Consider the following 20,403-nt stretch of genomic DNA (forward strand, 5'->3'; position numbering starts at 1 on the left):
ATATATATATATCGGTTAAATTTAACAAATTCGCTTTAGTAAAGTATTTTTTCCTAAATCTAAACATCCTCTTCAATAAAGACTAAACTAAGAAAAATAAATAAATAAAAAAACATTTGTGCAATTTAGATCCGGGGTCGATAATTAAAAAAAAAATTTTAGATATTTTTTGATAAGTCTATATATATGAAGTATAAGCTATAAAAAAATTTTTGAGGGGGAGATAAAGTCGTAGGGAGATAGAACAAAAGAACAAAAAACTAATATTTCTTCTTTTTAAGAGGTGGCAGTTGATTTTCTGAAGAAAAAAAATTTGGATTATTTATTTATACATTGTAGGTAACAAATTTGCTTTAAAGAAATTTTCTTTGAAGAATAGCTCTGAAGAAAATCGAATTTTTTTTCGTGATATCCCCTTTAATCCGTTAACGAATTTTGATAGAAAAAAATTAATATGATCAGTGCCCCTTATGCAGAAATATTTTAGCCAAATTTGATGAAAATATGTTAGGTCAACCTTGAGATATAAGACCAAAAGCAGTGACGCAAGTACGTACGCATATACATACAAATGTGTTTTTTTTTTTTTTTGGTCTAGATCACTAGATAGACTAATACATAAAGATATGAAGAAAAAAACCCGATACCCAAAACAAAACTGGGTCAATTCGTAGTCTATATTACTATGCTTCGCTCCACCCAGTTCCTGACATTGCTTATGAGCTCATAGGTCCACCTTCCTTTGTCCGAATCCCACCATCTGTCGCACCAAGCCATATAGAGTTGCTTCCTTTCTGTCCCGTCCGACCACCAAACATTGAGATGATCACCAAACATTCCCCTTTATTATAACTATTATTATATTATGTTATAACTATATTGTAACTATTATATATTATAACTATTATAGCTACGAGTATATTCGCCACGAAAAGAAAAAACTAGAAATTTTAAGGAGGGTGACTCTTTATAAATAATTTCATGAACCAATTATTCATTTTTTTCGGTTGAATTATAATTGCAAAATCTTGACTTAAAATGAAGACACTACGATCAATATCTCTAAAATGGTAGCCTGGTAAATAAGTCTTTAAAAAAATTATCTAAAAGTATATTTTTAACAAACATAAAAAATTTATAAATTATTTCGTACTTTTTAAACATACAAAATTGTATTAAAATCAAACATTTTACCACTTAGATTTTATAGTAAAAAATGAAAATTTAAATATTTATCGCACAGCAATCTATATGGTTGTAAATGGTTCTTCATATTAAATCTATTTTCTAAACTTTCAGTCAGGAATAGTTTTATGTGGAACGCACTCTTTGTATTTGTTTTTAAAGAGAACTTCAAATAAGTTTTTGAACTACAATACGAATTGTACCATTATGGTGTAAATAAGTTTATTTTTAATGGAGGACTTGTAATAGAGTTTGTTTCAACGTATAAAAATCCGGAATATTTAATGTATACATAAGGGTAGGAGAATTTAGAGATGCAGAAACCGGTTTACTTAAAAATTTAGCCAATTCATACTTAATAAGACAACTTTCGTATTTATCGTGGAAAACATGATGATAAGTAGTAAGCTTTACACAATACTGAGATAAGGATTATATTTATTACATTTATATATATATATATAGTAACTTGAGGTCAAGGAGATGAATTTTTAGAAATAAAGTTGCAAGCTAACGTGGATGGAATCCGGAATAAGTTAAAAAAGAAGACACTAGGTTAGTGGTAATATTGTTAAAAATTACTGAAACGAAACAGTTGTGCTAAACAGTCATCCGCAAATATCTGGAAAACGGCCAAAGTATATTCTGTAGTACAATAAACTTAAAAAGCAAAAAATAACGACACCGATAGTATTTTGAACATAACTTTTAAAATTGTATTCAAGATATTTAAATTATTGCTAAAAGGTTCTTTTTAAATTAAAAATATTTCGTTAAGAGTTTTCTTTTAAATAAATCAGATAAATAGTCCAACAAATCTGAACATAAACTTTTTTATACTATAATTTAAAAAAACATATAAAATCATAAACAACATGAAAAGGGAAAAAAATTATTTTTGAAGATCATAAGAAAGAAAATGCACGAAAATAAAATCATTTGAAAACTTTTATAAATGTCGAAGTGATTTTCATTATTTTAAAAGCTTGACTGCCATACTGAAAAATGTAAAATTTCCAAGGCTGCTATACTTAGTTTGCTAATAATATCCACCAGTGCTGCCATTTTTTTTTCAATTTCAATAAAGGTTTTATTACCCAATTACTTATATTTGATACAAATTTCACTTTGCACCTTTACTTTTTGAAATATTCAAAAATAAAGTTGAGACATCAATTTGTGTCTCATAGTAACCATGGATAACGAGACACCAATTGATGTATCAGAATGATTAACATATTTTAATTGATATATTTTACCTACTAACAACTGATAGTATTTATTTTTTATTTTACGATTCCAGAATTGTTTGAATACTATTTTTATTAATCGCTATACTTTTTTTTAACGTAAATTAATAAAAGTCACTCTCTTCAGTAATAAAACCACTTTTTACACTTTTAATTGAGATTTTCCAAGTAAAATTTGAATTTAATATTTTTAAGAAAACTTGTTATTAAAATCTAATTAAACTTTGTCAGTAAACGACTAAAATTAATTCACATTTTATTACAACACTTTTAAATTACGTTTATTTTGCTTTTATTTGGTGATTTTCAAAAAAAAAAAAAACATTCTTTAATTTAAAATTTAAAGAAAAACCTCTGTGCTACACACAACATAAAAATATGCCGAATTTTATCGTTAATATAATATGTAATTAGAAACAAAAAAAATAGTTCGCTGCCCCCTACAGAAAGTAATCTAGTGGAGTCAGAGCGGGTGATCTAGCAGGCCAAAAACCCCTCGAAATGATTTCGTTCACCAAAGGCACAATTCGTAAAAAAGTCATTTACTTGTTAGCTGTGAACGCTGTGGAGCCATCTTGTTGGAATCACCTCGAATGGTTTCCAGTTATGTTAACTAACTAATGAAGTTTGTTAAAACAGCACAATAACGATCACTATTAACTATATTTTCAAAAAAAAAGATTGTACCTTTGGATTGGATTGGAATTGGAAAAGATTTGATACGTGTTCTATCCACAGTTTTAGCTGTCGACCACAGTGAATTATTATACCCGGTTATTATTTTGTAAATTAATATACCCTTCCAGATGAAATCACGCTTCATCTGTAAAAAAAAAAAAAAGGTAATGTCGAGGTATCCTCGACATTAAACCTTTTACAATAATTTAGTCTTTTCTGTAGGTGTCAGTTCTTGAACACACATTACTTTGTAGGGTAAAAGTTTCAGTTCTTTTCTCACAGCGATAGTAATTCCGACATCTTCCTGGTGTGCTGACCTTCGCATTGACTTTGATGGACTTTCGGCCATAGCATACGAAATATCAAGCAGCTTCTGTTCGTTTAGTTTAGGTGGTCTTCCAATTCGATCAGCGTCTTCAACAGAGCCTGTTGCCCTAGCCGGTTTGCGATAAAAGTTCAAACTGCGTTGCGATGAGGAACAGGAGTATTTACAAACTTTTTAGAAAACTTGTGGTTCACTAAATCAGTATAACTTATTACCTTCACGAAAGATGTTTTCAACGAGAAAAATGCGTTTTTCTACCGAAAGAACCTTTACGGTTCTCGAAAATATTGATTCCGGTAAACGAAATATCTTCAGTCACAACTCAACAACTGACTTCTTGGTTTATTACTGAGCAACGTCCAACGAAACCACAGGGCACCCAACCTAACGCCGAAAGAACAGAATGCATCATATGATTCTAAAGCATACTTCGCAGCGACCTTTCGAACGCTCTTTATAAGGAGGTGAATTTGATGGTTTCTTATGTTTTTTTACCTGAAAAAATCAAATAAAACAGATCTCAGAATTATATCACTTGTAATTCACTTAATATTCAATTAAAGCAGGCAATTCGGTGACAAAAAGCACCGCTATTTTTTTAGATTTGGAGTGCAAGAATTATGTTAAATGTTTAATAAATGCTAACTTTTATTGCCAAAACTAGTAGAAGATTTAATTCTGAGAAAATTGTTATAAAAAAGAATGTAAAAAACAAAAGAAATAAAAACAATTTTTATTATTAAAAACAAAACAGAACAGAATTAAGAAAAAATACGTTATGAATTTGTAAAAATTAAAAACAACTGTAATTAAAATCTTACAATGCCCTTACAATGTTGGAACAACGTGTTATGGGGAGAAAATATCTAGAATTTTTAATCCATGAATGTCTTACAGTGCTTGAAAATTTCTCATTGGTGAAACGAATTGAAATGTATAAACTTGATGGAGCACCAACGCATTTCTTGAATGAATAAGACAAATCTTAGATGAAAAACTGATTGGTAAAATTGATTAAACGTAGAGGGCAGGTTTATAAGGGTGGATGAAATAAGAGGTATAGAAGCAAAAGTAGACACAAGGGATAAAAAGATCGCTCGCATTCCCATTGTTGATGTACAAGTATCGTGAAGATACCATAAAGTTAGTTACAAAAATTGAAAGGAAACCAGTTGAAGAGTGCATCGATGTCAATGGTGGAAGTTTCGAATATTTATTGTAAATTTTTTTATTATTTATAGTTAGTTGTTTTTAGTACAATAAATTTTGACCTTTGAAAAACTGAAAGATTTTTAATTTAGTTAAAAATGATCACTGTGGTTTATACTGTACTAGCATTCCGTCGCGGCTTCGCCCGCGTTTGGCGTTTGCCGTCGCAGTCAATACGTTTGTTTATATTTTTTAGTTTAGTAACTAGAGACATGAACAGTCAGTCGCATTGCACATACAGTAACAGTGACAGTGCCTGTGTTGATTGTGCCTACACCGTTACGCCCCCTAAAAATTCGAAATTCAAAAAAACCGAAAATGTTTTTTTAGATATTTATCTGAAGAGTATTTGCAATTTAATATCTCGTTTAGTATATAGTTAGAAAATGGGGAATATTTGCAATCATTGTTCAATGTTTTTTTTTTAACTTTCTTCACCCTTTTTAAAATCGAACATAGAAAAACCCAGAAATTAGTTTTGAAATATTCACATGAAAATTACACATACCAAAAATAAAGTTAATATCTTCATTTGTTACCGAGAAATTAAAAGAATAGTAGATTTCATTGTTACTCCATTTTAACCCTTTTAATTCGAAATTTCAAAAAAAATCCTTCTTAGTAAACACTCCCGGGACAAATATATAAATATGATAAATACAAATATATAAAATATAATATATACAAATATATATAATATAATACAAATATATAAAATATGATAAATTGTGAAATTTGCAGAAAAATTGGTTAAGAAGCTTTTGAGAGCACACAGAAAACGAAAATTGTCTTCTATTTATACAGATTAATCTACAAATAATATTAAAACAATTAATTTATAAATAATACAATTATATAAATGTAATTCGTATTAACTATTTTATAATTGTAAAATATATATAAAGTCCTCTTTATATTTATTTAAGGAAATAATACTGCCCATTGTTACCCATAAAAAAGCGTACTCTTTTTTTATACCAGCGTTATGCATTTTGTAAAAGTACAGAGGGAGTTAGCTATAAAAGTATAATAAGAGGTCTCGTGTGTTTAACTATTCCGCTTAGTATTAAAAAGAGAAAGTCAAGAAATAAGTTACAGTAATATCCTTCATATTTTATGACTGAACAATACAGTATGAGTAAAATACATGTAATGTCTAATTTAAAACTTACATATTAGTTCTGCTGTAACTAATCCATTTTATTATTTATTCTATTCTGGCGTACAATTTGTAGTTGGTTGTACCCCCTAATTTATGTTGTTAAAAGGTCAAAATAATTCAGTAAAAAAAATACAAGTTACAAGTTAAGTTAGCACTACTTAATCAACTAGAGACCGTTTACTTTAAGGTTTACTTTAGGGCAAAATTAAACAATTTAAATGTTACAAAAAGAAAAGTCAAGATTGCATAAAAAACAATATAACAATCGATCTTTACTAAATTATTCAGAACTCCAACCGTAGAGGAAAAAATTATTACAAAAAAAAAGGAAGAAGGCAATACGATTTTTTCCCTCTCTTGCCCAAAGATTTTTGTTATACAGCTTTTTAAAACGCTAATAATTCTAAATCTTTAAAGTGAAGGGAATTTTTAAAATTACAAAAAAATAATCTTCAAATCACAATCATTAACTTTTAACATTTTTATTTTTTTCACTTTCTTCACAAATTAAGACAGTTAATCTCCGTAGCGGAGTGGTAGCGTCTCGGTCTTTTATCCGGAGGTTCCGGGTTCGAATCCCGGTCGGGAATGGCATTTTTCATACGCTAAAAAATTTCCATCTCATTTTTCTATGCACAAGCTTCGAGCTTATAGTGTTAATCATCCAAAAAAAAAAAAAAAAATAGTAATTCTATTATTAATAACAATAGAAAATTTACAACATTTTCACGCTGCATAAACTTTTTAATTATTTCAACAGTTACATCCGTATCTCCATATCTCAGTTGTTCATCAACTAATTTGAACAAATGATGTGTCATTTTGTTCACAATAAAAGTCGTAATATTTTATTAATATAACATAGTTTGATAAAATTAATATTTACGAACTTTTAATGATTAAACAATTTAAATATATATACAATTTTTTTAATTTTCAGTGGTAAAACTTTCAAACGTATTTATTTTGTAGAAGGATATTTTTGGTTACGTGTTCACAAAATTTAATTAAAATATCTTGAGTCGTCCTAAGATATATATTTTATTTAAAAACAAAATGGCGGACAGAGTAAAAACGAAGCGAGATAAGGAATTTATTCAAACAAACGTTTTTATTTAGTTTGATGTCTTGATGTGTCCTTTAGATTTCGTCAGTATCTCCCAGGACACTCTGTATATAGATAACAAAAAATTGAACGATATTATAAAATCACCTCACCAATAGAATTCTACGGAATTATCTTTCATGATTGTTTCATAGCTTGACGCGTAATTGGTAGACGTAAACGAAGAACTTGATACTTTATATTTATACTTCATTTTTCAATGGTTTTATGTTCGAAATCCTGTATAGATCAGATTTAGTAATTGAAATTTGACACACTTTCTGTTATCAATAAAGCTAAAGTTTGCACACAGCTTTGGTTCTGATTACAATATAATAATAGCATATTTAATATTGTTTTAAATTCAGTCTGGCAGACGTTATTTAATATCGTTCTAAATCCAATATGGCGTACATTGTGAAAACATATTTCTTTGTTTTCATACGGATAAAAAATATTTTTCGGTAACTAAAGGTTTGTTGTGGCAGCAAAACGATTTTGTTACGTTAATAAAATGTATTTGTTAATATAACCTTTGTACAAAACGATGCTATCCTAATTTTTAATTGATACCGTAAAATAATTTTCAGTGAAACCGTGCAATAATGCAGCGCTAGTAAAGTCAGTGAGGAAAAATTATAAATCAATGTGAATGAAAAATTATAAACCAATGTGAATGAATTGATGAGATTTGAATAAACAAGTGCGGGCGGTAGACCAAAAAGTAAAAATAAATCAATTTTTAAAAAAATGTTTAAAACAACGGCTCTCTTTTAAAACAAAATTGCTTCCTAGTAATTACCGACTCTAGGAATATACTTGAGAACTTGAGCTGCAGACGTTCTGATCCACCGTCCAGATTATTCATGATATCCTTTCAAAGATAAATAAGACTGTGGTACTGGTATGGGTTCCTTGCCATTATGGCATTCTCGGGAACGAACAGGCCGATGAGGCTGCCAAGAGAGCTGAAATAAACGGCATCATACAATCGATATGTGAGAGAGACTTCATGAGATCAATCCGCGTAAAATTGCGGGCTCAGTGGAATAGGTTCTGGCTGCTGAGTCCTCCCACGATATTACATAACATCCGGGAGAATGTGCTCGAGAAACCTCTTTCTCCGAGCAACAGAAAAGACCAAGTAATCTTAACTTGGCTAAGGATTGGACACACCAGGCTTACCCACATCATCTATTTGGCTCTCCTCAGAAGATCAGTGAGGCTTGCGAGGTCAAATGGTCCGTGCAGCATCTGCTCTTTGATTGCCCAATCTTTGGAACCATCTGACAAAACTTAGACCTAGGTTCAGGTATGAAATTTCTATTAAACCCCAACGAAGGTATAAAACTTCTGTTGCGGTTCCTCTCCTACAGTGGAATGAAGAATACGATGTAATGATTTTTGTCTAATTTATATATTTTAGTTTATATTTGTTGTTGTTACTTGTCTACGTTTATTCTTTATTGTTTATGATTTTGTTGTTTTGTGTAACACTACATGTTAGTGTTACTTTAGTCGCTAATGACTTTAATTGTTGATGCGACTGCAAATAAAAGAATTGATCTAAGAAACAGAAAATAATTTTTCAGTGATTATAAAATAATCAAAATAATTTTCAATGTTTTTAAAAAGAAAACCATTGTACGCTCGTAAAATAATACTGAAGAATTCGAATAGGTGTTCTGTGAAAATCCATAAAGGTAAAAATGTGGACGTAAATTAAAGGATTAGATAAAGTAACAGAATACTGAAGAATTGAAATAGGTGTTCTGTGAGAATTAATAAAGGTAAAAATGTGAACATAAATTAAAACTATCCAAAGTGCTACACTATGCTATAGCGCTAGATGGGAAATTAGAAGGAAAAAATAGTTTCTTATAAAAAAAAAGAAATCAATCAAGAACGAATACAAAAGACTTAAGAAATAAACGTAAATGAAATATTATAATAAATCATTATAAAAACCGGATGTATAAAAACGAATCGATAAAAAATAATTCAAGGCAGAAATATCAGCAGAGTGGTTTTATGTCATAAATGAAACATTAAATTCTCGAGTTGCTATTGCATTAAAATAAGAATTATGATGAAAGACACGCTGTTTAAATAATAAATTAATGTGGTTTTCTACCGTACGTAATAAAAGAATGCTCACCTCCGTATAACAAGGAAATGCTTATTTGAATATAAAGAGTATTATAAATCCTGTTATTTCATAAATAGCGAAAAATAGTATTCCAGTCTTTCTTTTACACATTTATTTTTTAATTCTTTAAATATTTACACGGACTAGTCATATCTCAGTTTTTGGAAGAGTTCATCAAAAAAGGGGATACATCTTTTTATTATGAGGTATATTGGTTTAGTCACCTGTGGTCTTCTATAATCGTCGTACTACCGGCTGGTAAAGATCCATTTTTATCTGATTACTTCATAATAGATTTTAATCTTTTATATAAATGTTCACATATAACTTAAATTTGAATTAGGACAAAACCCAAATAAACTTGTCAGTTAACAATAAAAATGAAATTGTCCGTGTAGATAATCTAATCTACGATGCCTGAAACTGATAGACTTTCATTTTTAAACGCAGATATTAATATTTAAAAAATAATAATAATATTCAGATCGACTGCATATAAAAAAATGAATTTCTCCAAAAATTACTTGGACGGATAAAGAGAACTGATTGAAGCACGTTACAGAATAAAGATCAGTTATTAAATTTACATTTATTACTTTCCCGGCTAATGTAGCTCAAATATGTAATAAGGAGAATGCATGGTAATCATGTAAAAAATGGGGAATCGGATTTTTTGCAAATCATTACGTTTAGGAAAAACTAAAACAAGAGCAGGGATAAAATTTTGCCACTGAATTTTTTAATTTTTGTACATTGTTGTTAGTAAACTGATTTTTAGTACGATGAACGTATTTATTAATCTATTTAAAATTCTAAAGCAAATAAATAATCGTTTATAGTAGGGAAGGATATTCAAAATTATTACTAAACGGGTTTTGCCTCATAACTCGATAATCTGTTTACCAAAAAAGTTGAAATTTGGCACAAAAATCAACTCATGGCTATATATCCTATCTTCTACCAGACTTTCAATCCCATCTGACAAGAGGTCATCAAGGTATTCGTATTTTGTTTCTTAATACAATCGGGCCAACTAATAAATATTGGATAAACAAGAGGTAATTATTAAAAATTAAAAACACGAGTACCAAAAAAACATTGCGCCTTAATATAGGATAATTACTAATTAAAGAGATTGCGGATGACAATTTTGTTAACAGAATTTGTATATACTCGTAGTAAATTTTTTTTTCGATTTTTATTCCTTGTACAAAATAAAGGAAATATTGTAATCGGTTTTCAGATTTAAAAGGAAAACATTTTGACCATCCCTGAATCCATTTTGACTAGTTTAGGGGTGACGTTTGTACGTGTATGTATCTCGCATAACTCAAAAACGATTAGCCGTAGAATGTTGAAATTTTGAATTTACGACTGTTGTAAGATTTAATTGCGCACCTCCTCTGATTGCAATCGACTTGACCAAAAAATCCCAAAATCCAAAACATTTGGATTTTGGAGTTTTCTTAACTGTAGTAATAAGCCGTCATCGAGAGCTTTTCAACGATATACCATGAGTGGTATTTATTTTCATTGCTTCTAGAGTTATAGCCAAATAAAATTTTAATTAATGAAATATTTTGATCTTAAAGCTTCATCGGTTCGAATCCGACTTCATATACAATATATATTTTTCTAACTTTTTTTTTTAATTTAAATATATTGATTTATTAATAATTATTAACCTATTATTGGAAAAAATCTTTCAACATAAATAATAATTCCATAACAATAAAAAAAAATGTATGAAAAAATTCATAAGTTATTAGTGAAACTTTTTATTTTAATTCAAACATTTTTAAAGAGTTTAATAATTATTAATAGATCAATATATTTAAATTAAAAAACAAAAAATTAAAAAAAACATACGTATATGAAGTCGGATTCGAACCGATGTGTGCGTGATTACGGATCCAATTCGTTCTTACTTGCACCACATAATTACTTGAGCGACGTGAAACAAAATTAATAATATATAAACTAATATAAAATAACTGATACGGACACCACAAAAAAATGTGATGTTCACCTCAACGCAATTGTGTAATGGTCCACTTCATTAAAGAATTGGAGGATCGTGTCTCACTTTCAAATGAAATAAATTTAAAGTGCAGCAAAAGAATGTGTATATGTAATTTAATAGGCGTACAAGTAAGTCGTGTGGTGTCCATATCAGATTTTTTTAAATTTATTTAAACATATATATATATATATATATTTGTAGTCTAAATTTATGTAGCCTATGACACTCCCGGTAACGTTAAAGTTCTAACAGAACTCTTATGGGATCATAATCTAAATCGGTTCAGCTGTTGAACTGCTACGGTGGAACAAACATACATACTACACCCTATATACATTACACTCTTTTTTGGTAGTTGTGTAAATAAAGTCCATTTCTGAGTATATCAGTTAATATTTGTTCTGGTTTGGTGATTTTGTATTATATTAGCAAACGTCCCGCTTGAATTTTGAAAATTGGAAGATTTGTTGAGAATATATAACAAAATTTCCGAATAACCGTGATCTATTAGGTCACGGTTTCTTTTTTTACTTTGTTTTTGTTATTTTACTTAGTTTGGTTAATTTTTTGCAATTTTTTTTCAATTTTTTGCATTGAAAGGTTAGTCTTCAACCTAACAAATATTCCTTTTGAATTTTTAAAATCGGACGATTGTTTGCAGAGATATTATAAGAGCACTCAATTGCACCTCCCGAAACAGCGCCCAAGGGGCACCCCGTTTATTACTTGTTAATGCTGATAATTGGTCTAGCGTCGCACGAGGTGCTTGCATCACCTCAGTACTCTAGCCTCATTCGCAGTTCTCATTAAACCATTATTATTAAACAGAAATTTTTTTAATTTATTTAATATTATTTCATTTTATTTAGTATAAATATAATTTTATTATTTTTGTAATATGTATTATTTATTCGATTAATTCGAGTTATTCAGTTCAAACCCAGCTCACACAGTGATAGAAGCTCACAGTTCACAGTTCACAGTTCATTAAAGCTTGTGCTTCAACCGGCAAATCTCCAATAATTTGCGCGCGCGCGTATGTATGTATGCAGGTATATATAATATATATATATATATATATAGTGTGTGTGTGTACATTACACTCCTTGGGCAGTCGTGTAAAATTAGATTATCCCCAAAATTGCCTGGAAGGAACAAGGGAAATGATTAGAGCGAGCAGCAACGCAAAAATACACAGTTAATTATTAAATTGATAAATAATAATAATTACTTGACCACCTACACCAAAGAATAACAAAGCGATTACTGCAGACGTTCTCGCTCACCTGGAATAAAACGGATTAACGATTTGATGTCTACAAGGCAGTCGGTAGGTCGGTCGAGAAATGTATGACCGTGAAGTGGTTGTCGTATAACCGATACGACCTGTAGTCATGATAATTTGTTTACATAAAATTTTATAGAATTAAATTGATTCTAAAGAATTAAATTTTTTCCTAAAGCCCCTGTTAAAAAAAAAAATTAATAATGTCAACCACAAAAAAAAAGTTTAATATTTTATGAACTTAAATTAATGCTTACTTAACTTAAACTATTTTATGAACTTAATTTTATGGCTTTAATTATGTCCTCTATTTTTATTTTTTTTTATTAAAAGAAATCCTTAAGACAGAATTGATTTTAATGCAGGTTGAAATAAATACATTGACGAAATTTCATTGTATTACCTTCTCTTTGAATAATTAGTGAACTTAATTTAAAATTAGTAACATAATTTTAAATTGGTAATGTGTAGTTAACCATTATGATTTTTGTAGTCATAATGTAATCTATTATTATTTTAATTGGCATATGTAATTTTTTCAGTCTTTTCGATTATTTACAAGGAGAAAATACTCTTTCAGTAATGTATAATTAAAGAAAGTAAGGAGGAAAATTAATATTTATTGCTATAATATATTAAATTTCTATTCCCTAATATTAGAAAATTTTCTGGCTACGTCAGGAATTTTCTCTCTCTTTCAGTAAAGGAAAGAACATCATAATAATGAAAATCGTATATTCTTACCTTTTCAGAGAGTTATACTGGATATATGTATTTTTAGCATCTTTCAATTTATTGTACCAATTCCGCTAAAGTGTATGGTTTTGTTTCTATATCCATGACATGGGTGTATCCATGACAACTCCTGTCAGCAAAATGATCTGAAAAAATTTTGAATATACATTTTTTTGGGATGCGAAAATAATCTTCCCTAACTTTTCATACATAAAAAAAATTCAGAGAGCAACAGATAAAACTAAACGAATAATTGTATTAATTCGTAACAAATATATCAGCCTTCGTAACAATAGTAATAATTTTTCATGTATTATATCAATTTATGTTTCATAAAATTTTTGGTGTATAATTTCAATAAAATAATTCATAATGTTTGACGTTGATTTTATATTATTTAATTATTTATAATGAAATATATAAAAGTATACTGTTTAATTCATCCGTCTAACTGTGACGAATTTATAATGAATATAAATATTATACGGGTATTTCGTAACACGTTATTTTTAATGAATTGGTCTTTCAATGTAATCCCCTCGCCGTATTCTAATCAGAGATACAATTACACCCTTTTAAAAAACCACGATTCATTATGTTGAAATAAATTAATATAAAAAAGTTTTTTCTTAGGTAAAAAAAATTTAATTTATAAACATTATTCTCAAACATGACGTCAAATCTAATAAACAGATCATGTGTCGTGTAGAATGGAAAAATATATATATAAATTTAACCAATATTAAAATAGTACGAGAATCGTTCAATGAGACAAATGGCAAGTGCGGAAAAAATATTCTATTTAATAAACGGGACGTTGGCACCCCTGAAAAAAAAGATCTGGTTTTCTAAAAACTTTTCGCATTTTTCACAAAAAAATTACTTAATATAGCATGTTTTATAATAATTTATGAATAAAACTTGAGAGAAATACCGTAATAACTCTGTAACTCACTAAAAATAACCCAATAATACATTAGAGAAAACAAACTAACATGTAGTTTTATACCGGTCATTTTAAACATTCTCCATATTAAAATATTTTACATATTAAAAAAATATAACCATTATTGCTTATAATTATAAATATATTCTAATCAAATTTAACCTACGCTCGCTTCGCTCGCTAACCTTGACTGTTTTTCCCCTGTTTAGCCTCCAGGAATCACAGTCAGGTATTACTTCAGAGGATGATATATATGAGTGTAAATGAACGGTAGTCTTGTACAGTCTCAGGTTCTGAGATGCGTGGTTAATTGAAACCCAACCACCAAAGAACACCGGTATCCACGATCTAGTATTCAAATCCGTATAAAAGTAACTGCCTTCACAACCTTAACTCGCTTGCTAACCTTGACTAATTAACAGTGATGTTCTGATTATTTAAATAATAAATAATTACTGAATTTATTATTTAATTAATCAGAACAGTACTGTTTTGTTTTGTCATTTATTTTGTTTATCATTAGCGAGCGAAGCGAGCGTAGGATAACTTTGGTTAGATTATATTTATAATTTCTCTGCAAATACCCCCAAATTCCCTCTGATTTGGAAGAATTTTGCCTCTATTGTACTTTCTTTTTGAAAATGAGGACTCGTCTATTTCTACAGTCATTCCAGGACCACTTATACCTTTTTTGGGGTTTTAATAAATGATCAGCACACAGAAACACCTCTCTCAGGTACATTTTCCAATCCGTTACTCTTTACTGGACATAATATGTAAATGACCAATACTGGTCATTTACATATTATGTACCAATACTGGTCAATTAGGACCAATACTGGTCATTTACATATTATGTAATGCTTTTATACAAAAGCTCACAAAACTTTATTGCAAAAGCTTTTATACAAAAATGCTCTTTTATACAAAAGAGCATTTTAGTATGTTTTCTCTAATGTTTTATTCATCAATTACTAAAAAACAGAAATATTAAGTAATTTTTTATGTGAAAATGCATAAAAGTGGGAGGCGTAAAAGGAAAAAGTACCTATTTATTTCAAGATTTCGACTCCGCTTGATACATACACCGTGATGTGATAAGATTTTTATTTTCTTAAGATATAAAACCGGCCGAAATTCACTTGCGGATGTTAAAAAAAGTGTACTAATCGTGAAATTTTTTTTATAAATGGATCGAACAGCTTAAACCGGATAGAAAAAGAATCACAGATTTTCATCGTTGCGAAAGACTAATGGAAGTTTCTACTAACGTTTGGCAAAATCGTATTAATGAACTTATCTAAGAGAATAGACCCATAAAAAATGTTCAAATTGTTAGCACTGTCTATACCATTTATCCATGATAGCTGAATTATCACAAAACGTGTTCGAGTTTGGTTGCGAGACAGTTCGCTTAAAATCACAAAGATATATAAATTCAAATTTGTACTGAACATAAACTACTCTGTTTAGATGAAGGTATGCTCTTTTAAACCGTATTTTGAACCGGAATCTGAACTTCAGACTGTGCAAAGACTCAATTTATTGCGATTATTTGGAAAAACAACGTAAAAATAATTTAAACTCACAGGAAAGTGGGAACATCCCGGTTATCTCTCAAAATGTATAATTCTCTGAACAATAAAGAACTCATGCCATCATGCTGCTCAAAAGGGACGAGAAGTTATTTCAAAAGTTGGATTAGGAGGGGTTGCCGCATTGATCTTAATCCCCATCTTGCATTATCACATTATTTTCCGTTAGGTCCTGTCAAAGAGTTTTTATAACTGACCTTGCATTCATGACCTTGGTGAAAAAACCTTTCCTACATGAATAACAAAGGTCACAGAAATATGGGATGACTAAATGTATCCAAGAATTATGTTGAAACGTAGCTTCAGTTTTCTTTGGCATTGAAGAAATAATACCTTTTTTACAGTCTATTTAATTACTAAACTACCCTTGAATGTTTCTAATTAAATTAATAACCAACTTTTCTTAGATATAAATTATATATACAATTAAAATAAAATTGAGTCGTGTATGTGGTGTCCGTAACGCTAATTCAAAATCGAGCAAAACAAATCTTATATTCTAATATAGAAAGAAAAATTACCTGATGATACCGCCAATTGGCACTTTGCACCAAACTTGATAGTTTTCGAAATTAATAAGGAGGGTATCAGAGCATTACGCGAGAACCAACCGACCGATTGCTTTCAAATTTTCAGGATATATTCGTGTTATCCCAGGGAAGGTTTTAATATATAGATCGAAACCCCACCCCCCTTGGAGTATGAATATGATATCAGAGGTTCTGTGTCAAAAACGAGGAAAACGTTGGAGGAAAGAGAGCTTTTCAGGCTTGAATTATTATTTATCAATATTATTCTCAAAACTATAAAGAGGCTTCTGGCTAGACGGGATCAGAGTTTGCTTCGGTCGTGCTGATCGGCTAGTAAATTATTAAGTTATTCTTATTAAATTAAGAAAATGATAAACTTACAATTTTTTACGTATTACGTTCGGTCGGTGGAAGTGGGAAAAGGGTAAAATGGATTTTCTTTACGTTCTAAGGTACGAAGAGAGTATGAAAACACCACTTACTTAAATTTTGGTTTCCTTATTCATATATATATATATATATATAATATGCGCAAGATTTATTTTTTTATTTTCATTTATTTATGTTTTTCCCTGCTTCTTTAAATTTTTTTGTTCATTCTAACGAGTTTAATAAATACGGATTTTTTAGATGATGTTTTTAATAAAATAATCTGACAAAAAAACCACTTTGTAAACGTATAAACTAGATGAATTTTTTCAACAATTTTTCTTACAAAATTGTATAAGATTCGTACTATTTTATTATCTTAATTTAAATTTAATATTAAATATATTTGTATATTAATATTCAATTAAAATATTAGATAATTAGAATAAAAACAAAAAACACATAAATCCTATTAAAATATTGATTATAATAAGAACTGTGTATGGTTGGTTGATTGCGGAATGAGATCTAAAGCCAGATTAGATTCACATTTAAACTAACCAACGTTTTAAAAATGGATAAGAACTTTTTATCCGAATAAAAGCCATTATTTTATTTTAAATTCATTCTTATGTATTTATTCAGTCCAGAGAGTATAGCGAACAACCAGTTTTATCTACGTCTCCCTATTTATATAAAAAAAAATGTATATATACTCCAGTATATAAAAATAAAACTGAAATTTTCATCGCGTCGATGTCGTTTGACCAGGATTCAAACACTTACACATTTATTTATTTAAACATACAATCTTTTATTTAAGAAAAATATATATTTTTCCAAATAATTATTGTAGTCAATCATACGTTAAATAAATTTTAAACTCTTTCGGTCTATTTTATTGTTCCTTTCCCTTTTTATTTTTATGATTCTTATTCAAATATCTAACAATCATATATATGATAAAAAAAATTCTTTGTTTCTTTGAGGTTTTTATTTTTTTTTTCTAATAAGTTCTTCTTTTTAGTTTTTTTTCTATATAGCAGGATTCCGAGTAAAATATTATATCCATCATTTTTCTCGTATATATAGAGCTTCAAAAGATACGATTCAGAGAAAAAATATAATAAACAAATCTTTATTTAAGCAACTAATCTTTATTGGCATTTTTAGCAATATTAAAAGTTTATAAAAATATTAAAGTGGTATCAAGACTAAAATATAAAAAATACGAAAGCTAATCCTAATAACTGAAAATAGAAAAATTAAATAATATAAAAAATTATTAGATCAGAAAAAACTATCAGGACTAGATCAGAAAACTTTAAGATTAATAGAACAAACATTAACTGGTACTAAATCTAAAATAAAATTTATGTGCGAAACCTCAAAACCCTTTGAAATTAAGATGGGGAGTGACAAGGGGATGGACTCTCCCCCCCTGCTATTTAACATCACATTAGACAAAATGATAAAAGAGTGGGAAGATACTCTCAAACAACAAAAATACTGGAAACCGATTTCATTGGGATTCGAGAAATTAAATTTAAGTATCCTTACCTGGGATTTGCAAACGATTTGGCAATCCTTGCGGAAGACGAAAGGACTCGATATCACAAATAGAATTTGTTTCTGCACTCAAGGAATGTGCAGAAAAAGTGGGACTTTTATGTGCAGAAAAAACAGTGTTCATCTGCTCCAGAATAGAAATCCCAAATTTGAACACAAAATATAGAGTAATAAATAAAATCCGTCACTTTAAATACCTTGAAGAATTTATTACGCTGAACAGCTTTGAGAAACCAAGTCAATTGGACCGTCTGCAGATGGTCAGGAAAGCTGTAGGTTTAGGGCAAAATCTCTACAACAAGAAATCCCTCTCGCGCCAAACGAAAATCCGGCATTACAACACAGCATTATATGCCAGTGAAATATTGACCTTAAATAGGAAAACCGAAATAGAAGAAATAAATAAACAGGAAAGGAAGATTATAAGGAAAATATTGGGACCGAGATAGGATACGGATTACAACCGAATGAAATTGTTGAAACATACTCTAATATCGAAACTGACATAAGGAAAAGACGAATGAAATTCTTCGGACAACTTTGCAGACTGCCGGAAAACCGACTGACCAAAAGAATAATCGCGTACTTAACATCATTAAAGGTTGCAGTTCCCTGGCTTGCAGAAACACGAAAAGATTTAGAACACGCCGGAATTACGCTGGAGGGGATCATAGACAGAAACAAAATAGAGAGATGACAAGTTAAACCAGAAGCGCCGAAGCCTAAACAACATCGTCCGAAATGGTCTGAAGAATGGAAGAAGGCCTTTTCTGAAAGAATGAAACAATTTTGGAGGGAAAAGAAGAATGCCAAGCGAAATAAATATGAATCATGGATGCTTAACGTCTTCCATTGGGAAGTTCTTGACTTATAAAAATAATAATAAATAAAAACTATTATCATAAATATTTTTTTTATTCTGATAAACACATAATAAAGCATTATTACTAGTGGCTGTTTGCTGGTCTACAAAGTAATTTTACAAGTAATTTTTTATTACAAAGTAATTTTAAGTATTTTAAAAAAATCATCTAATAAGCTATTCCATTTAAAATACGTCTCACCCGCGCATTTCTCTCGTTTTTCTTTTTCCTTTCCTACCAAAAGTAAAATGCATGCTGAAAAATTTATTTCCAGTTCGTCCAGAGTTCTAATAGACGGAACGGGTTCATTTTCTTTTATTCTGCTCGGAAGACTGTCATTAATCACCTAAAAACTTTCCAAGTGATTTTCCTGTGAACCACAATTAAATGAGGATTTTTTGAGGAATTCTCAGAGGAGATTCAAGTTTAGGATCGGATGACATATCTGTGGGATATTCCAAACCGAATCAAAAAACAAAACCAAAATCAGCTTAATCCGTCCAGTAGAATGCTCATACGACCTCGAAATAGGTATTCACCCTAATCTTTTTAATATATAAGATATAAATCATGCTAGAAATTGGTAAATATGCTTCTCAATGGATAAAAAATGGAACTGCCCCAACATTTACCTGAATGGAAAAAAGAAACCTTGGTAAGTTATTTTTATACGATTTGAATATTAAGACGTGGTTATCTGAGTAAATTGGTCGTTGGGGTTCAGTTAACTACACATTTGAAGAATGGTCGGCCTGAGTGTGTACACCTCATCTCATCGGACCATGGGGGTGCTTTTTGTTCTCAAGTTGAATAGATGTAAAGTACATATAAACATTTTTAAATCGATATTATTAAAAATTGATTCAAGTGACATTTTTTTCTAAACGAGAATCTTTTAATTGTATTTTAAATAAATTGGTAGGAAGATTTTTATTTGGTATAGTAATGGCAATAGAGGAATTATAAGGACCATTCTTGTTAGCCGAAATATCTCGCTAACTTAACATGAAACTATCCAGTTTGATAGAGCTGAATATTACTATATTTTTAAGAATAACTGGTTATTCTTTTTAGTAGATTGTACGTTCATAAAGACAAACACAAGAATAAGTTAATATTCTTTATTTTTTAAATATTAATCTAGTTTCATACTTAACGGGCGCCAAAAAAAAAATGATTTGATAATCCATTTCTGTATCTTTAAAAAACTCTTTCTCATTTTTTGAACGTCCTCCAAACGAATATATTTTTCAGTAGAATTGAATTACGTAAGCACAATAAGTATTTAATAGCAATAACAAAATTACGACACTTCGAAGTGAAACTTCAATTTAGGCACTTCGAAGTGAAACAGTTCGGCTTGATCTTAGAACAAAAGTTTTTTTGGATCATCTCAAGGAAATTTCTACGTAATAAAAAGCTCAG

General features: G+C 29.4%; 1 protein-coding gene across 5 annotated transcripts in view; it reads left to right on the top strand.

Annotated features, from left to right (window-relative positions):
- LOC142329778 (voltage-dependent calcium channel gamma-1 subunit-like) overlaps nucleotides 1–20,403 on the top strand; it is a 244,866-nt gene that overhangs the window by 165,444 nt on the left and 59,019 nt on the right. The gene's annotated exons all lie outside the window — the stretch shown is intronic.

Source organism: Lycorma delicatula, chromosome 9, assembly GCF_047948215.1.
Source record: "Lycorma delicatula isolate Av1 chromosome 9, ASM4794821v1, whole genome shotgun sequence".
Taxonomy (NCBI): Eukaryota; Metazoa; Arthropoda; class Insecta; order Hemiptera; family Fulgoridae; genus Lycorma; species Lycorma delicatula.